We start from the raw sequence: 5253 nt of genomic DNA, 5'->3' as shown, positions 1-5253 counted from the left end.
GGGCCCGGAAGTCGCGGACGAAACCTCGGACGGAGGCCAGGGAGGCGAGGTCCAGGAACAGGAAGTGCGCTCGGTCGCTCCCCGTCTCCGCCCGGATGGCGCTGACGACTTCCTGTCCCCGGCGCGCGTCGTTCCCGGCCACGACCACGCGCACGCCCAGCCGCGCCAGCTGCTTCGCGGTGCTGCGTCCGATGCCGTCCGTCGCCCCCGTCACGATGGCCACGCGGCCCGGCTGGGGGGGTAGCGCCGGCGACCGGAAGCGGCCGCGGAGCCTGCGCAGAAGCTGCGCCAGCACCACCGCGATCCCCACGGCGTAGACGCGGAGCGCGGCCCGCAGCGCGCGCAGGGGGGGCATGGCGGCGGCGCCCGAAGTGACGGGGAACGTAAGCACGCCGCGCCGGAAGTCATGTCATCGCCACCGCCCATGGCACCGCCCATCGCCACCGCCGCCGCCGCCGCGTCGGTTTCTTACCCTGAGCTCCTGGCAGCCTCCCTCAGCTTGACTCTCACACACTTCATATAGTGTGCTACAGTTTTCTAAATGAATGATTATATAGAATATCTTATACCCCTTTTACTACAGTAAACAGTGCCATTAAAATGTACTTCCAGAAAAAAAGAAAAGAAAAACAATATTGGATATGATCAATTCACAGCATAGATTTAATATGAACGAAAGAAAATTCTTAACACAGGGAAGTTGATTCCAAAGTTATGTGCCATATGGAAAAACCCATAATTCTCAGTAAGATTATGAAGAAACACTATACTCACGGACACAATACGACTTTCATATCACAAAGCTACATCAGTCAAAGATGTGTACAATAGGTATTAAAAATGAAGTGTTGAAGAGAAAAAAAAAACACAAAAATATAGTCAAGCTTATATTAAAAGACCTAAGGAAATTGCATCAGGAAAAAATATAAATTGGCCAATGTTTCCTATGATTGTATATGTAAAGAAATTGAATAAAGACTCCGTAATTTGCACAAAATAATTCATAGAAGCCCCTAAATTGTTACATTTCTGACCCTCCATCTACTACTGATCTCCCTTCCAAACAGAAGCACAATGATCTGGAGCTCATTTTGGAAATGGAGGTGATCACAAAAAAGGGCAATGTAGGTTCTGCAGGCACTAATGCTCTTTTTGGTTTCAGGCAAATCGAGCCTCACTTATGCATACACAAAACTATGTTGAAGGCTAATTTGATGTCTGTTTCCTGCCATATGGATTAAGAAACAAGATGTAGAATCAGCTCTTACCACATTCACAATACCATGAAACCTTTTCATCTCAGAAATTCCTCTTGTGCTCTAGAATTGAGTTACAATGACACCATGGTGGCTGGTCATCATGAAAAGTTAAAGTAATTCCAATATAATATTGCTGAAGGATAACCCCATTACCTCTTTTCCACGAGTTTCTAAACTATTTGGAAATTTTGTCACGCAAAATTGAAGGTGAAATGCAATGTTCAAAACTCAAAAAACAAACAAAACCCAGACCATTTTGTTGAATTCATTTCACAGTGCACACTAAAAGCAGTCTCTGTGTTTATATACTAAATGGGTATTGTATGCACCATAGCTTTCCATTGTAAGGGCTGCAGATCCTTACCCTCCTCATGGAATCTACACTCAGGATGACTGAAAGTCTAAGGGTTGCTTCCCAGATCACCACATTTAACAACAGAACTACAATATGGCTCACAATCCATTCCAATTCTAGCAGATCAGACTCTGATACTTCAGTCAATCTACTCTTCCTGGTGTGGGGACAGCCCCCTCATATTCACCATGATCTAGCTTGTGGTCTTCATTGTGGCAGACCAGCCTCAGTTGGCCCCCCTCAATCTACGGGAAATTAGGGTTCTAGACAGGTGGGCAAGGTGTTGGCAATGAAGAGGAAAAGGGTGACAACCAGACACGGACATAAGGGAGTGCTGCATCCGGATGCAATTTGTCCCAAAGCAAGCACTGGTCTTATAAGTGACTTTTACACAAAACAGAGGAATGCATACAAAAAGCTAACAGGAACCAATTGGGATAAAAATCAAAGTTAACAACTGGGATCAAAAGCAGCCCCACCTAAGGTTAGCTTAACCTTAGAAGCCAGGGGCAAGGGCTTCATGCCCTTGCCATAGTTCCAATTCTAGTCTATTGTATAGTCCACCTTCCCCCTAGGCCACTGTAAATTCCTGTGTATGGGTGTAAATCAGCTATCTATAGTTCTGAGTATTTTCTCTAGTTCCTTCTTAAACCCCAACCTTCCTTCTTCCTAGGTCATTGTAAATTATTGTGTAGGGCAGTGACTCAGCTATCCATGCCCAGGGTCAGCTCAAGGACTGCCTAGGACTAGTGAAGAATCTAACTTAGCTATATTTCAAAATCAATCCTTAGAGGCACGTATAATAAAGCAATATTGAGGGAAAGCACACAGATCTGCTTACTGATTAAAGCAAGGACAGATTTGGAGCATTCCTTATTACAGGATGCCACGGTTCCAGGAGACTAAGTTTCCATGAACTTTTCACCTCGAGGGCATCCAGGTTTTTGGGCCTGTCACGGGGGTCACTACTGGAGTGGATGTGGCACTCCCTCACAGCTCCTTACAGCTGCACAAGAGGAGAATTCTGGGAAGAACAAGAAATCTTCTCCCACTAGTGCTCCCGCTTCCCAGGATTTTCCATAGTGCATCACTAGCTAGTGTCACCCAGCCTGGCCCCAGGACAGTAGCAGCTACCCTACTACTTCAGCAGATATCAACCGACTCAAACAGCACATGGTTTTCCAACTCTGCCCTTCCACCCTAGGGACAGACAGGGTCTCATTGTGGAAATTTTATAGTTTTGTAGAAGTTCTTCAAAACTGTCAAAATATAAACCACATGTGGAGATGAGAATCATCAGACATGTATGAACATGGTGAATTATTTACTTGCTTCAAGTATTTTGAAAATGAGGTACAGCGATAAATTTTTGGTGGTTGAATGTGATGTCAAAATCTTTACCGAATTGTTTGTAGGAACAGTATTTTTCTTGGGTATAAATGTTTTTCTTATTACCTGATGTCAACATAATATATAAATGCTTTCAAATATTTACAGGACCAGATGCATAGCCAAACATTTAAGACAAGTTTCTTTCTATGAATAAGGGTCAGGGTTTTTTTTGTTGTTGTTGCTGTTGTTTTGTTTGTTTGTTTTGTTTTTGTTTTTGTTTTGTTTTAATGCCTTCCTGTACTTCCTGTTCCAAGATAACCCAAAAGGTTCTTGGAACCAGCATGTATTTGCACAAAGCCATATAAAAATACCCTGAACTCACGTAATTAAAATTAAACAAATCATTAAACAAATTTTGGCTCACAAATATTTTTCTTGTGTAAGCATTCATCCCTGTAACAAATGGTGTTGATGGTTTGATTCATGTAAGAGCAAGAATGTATGTTTGGAGTCAGAGGAATCAATCCTTCTAATTGATTTTATTATTTGGGAAAACTGAAGAAATGCTGCCCTGGTGGAAGAAATATGTCACTGGAGATGGGCTTGAGAGTTTACATGACATTTTTTTTTTTTTTTTTTTTTTTGATGTCCCTTTCTGATACCCAGGGCAATGAACTATGGCTACTTTAAAAGGAACCCATATTGTTTTCAAGACAGTTTTTTTTTTTTTTNTTTTTGGTTTTTCGAGACAGGGTTTCTCTGTGTAGCCCTGGCTGTCCTGGAACTCACTTTGTAGACCAGGCTGGCCTCGAACTCAGAAATCCGCCTGTCTCTGCCTCCCGAGTGCTGGGATTAAAGGTGTGCGCCACCACCGCCTGGCTTACATGACATTTCTAGTTTCCACTTCTAGCTATATGCAGCAGATTGAAGATGTGATATCTGAGCTTCCTCCTTTAGCTGCCTTGTCTCACAACTGATTTAATGATACTTTGGTGGTGTGGAACCATAAGCCAAATTAAACTGTTTTATAAGTTGTCTTAAATCAATAGTGGTTTTGTCCAGATGAGTTTGCAGGTGCATTTAAAATAAAAGGAACACTGTGCTTGAATAGATGGTTGACGCTTGTCAGATTATTTTTCTCCACAAGAATCTTGTGTAGCTGAACATAATGATCTTACCAAATNCTTTATAGTCAGATTCCCTTCATTATGAGTTTTTTCACATGATCAAAGACTACTGTGATATGCAAAGGCTTTAACAGATTGGTTACACAGTAAAGATTTTACTGTTTTATAAAGACTAAGCTGAAATATGAGAGTTTAACACATTTAATTATATTTATAGGGTTGCTTTGCTCTATGATTTCCTTTTATCATGAAAAACGACTGCTATCTTCAAAGGCTTTACCACATTGCTTACATTCATAGGGTTCCTCTCCAGTATGTGTTCTTTAAATATTCAAAGACTACTGTCACAAACAAATGTTTTATTACAGTGATTACATTCATGGGGTTTCTCTCCAGAACATGTTCTTGTATGTATTCAGAGACTACTTTGATGTGTAAAGGCTTTACACTCCTGCCTATTTCAGCACTTGACTGCCATTGAAATTATCTAGTGCTGTTTTATTCCACGAACCAGATGTTTGCCCGACTAGTTCCTTTGTTTTACTCTAATTGTGAATGAGCCACTTCTCACCACTCAAAAGACTGAATGTTTCATCTAAGAAATCAGCCCATTAGTTTTAAAATCTGCCTTACTCCGGGCAGGGGTAGAAAAGAAAAAAATTGGGGTGAAAATATGTACAATGACCAATAACTTTAGCTTAATTTTTCCTGAAGTCTATTTTTCATTGAAATCCTTTGACCTTGAATTCCTTTATCTCCATTACTATTAAAATTCCAATCATACAGATCATACAAAAAATGGTCAAGTAAGCTCAGCGTACAACTTTGGCTTTGGACATCTAAAGTCCTGATATCTTCCACATTTATCAAAAAGACAAATCCACGTGTTCTGTCCAGCAACCAAATTATTTATTTATTTATCTCTATCTATTTATTTATTAATTTTAAACTCCAGATTTTATTTCAATCCCAGCCCACATTCCACCTGTTCCACATCCCATACCTCCTCCCCATCCCCGTCTCCATGAGGTTGTCCCTACCCCTAACCTCTACCCCACAAGACCTCTAAACTCCTTAAGGCCTCCAGTCTCTTGAGGGTTAGGTGCATCTTCTCTGAAAAGACCCAGCAGTCCTCTGCTGTATATGTGCTGGGGGCCTCATAGCAGCTGGTGTATGCTGC

The 5253-nt window shown here is 41.8% G+C and overlaps 1 pseudogene across 1 annotated transcript; it reads right to left on the bottom strand.

Moving 5' to 3' along the window:
* Nucleotides 1-4: 4 nt before the first annotated feature.
* Nucleotides 5-371, bottom strand: LOC110315644 (annotated as a pseudogene). The gene has a single exon (XR_002380220.1). The product of XR_002380220.1 is annotated as a dehydrogenase/reductase SDR family member on chromosome X homolog pseudogene (transcript).
* Nucleotides 372-5253: the final 4882 nt, after the last annotated feature.

The sequence above is a fragment of the Mus pahari genome, unplaced genomic scaffold (genome assembly GCF_900095145.1).
Source record: "Mus pahari unplaced genomic scaffold, PAHARI_EIJ_v1.1 scaffold_9274_U1_1, whole genome shotgun sequence".
Lineage (NCBI taxonomy): Eukaryota > Metazoa > Chordata > Mammalia > Rodentia > Muridae > Mus > Mus pahari.
Note: the sequence above shows the minus strand (reverse complement) of the source record. Positions and strands in the feature narration are given on the sequence as shown.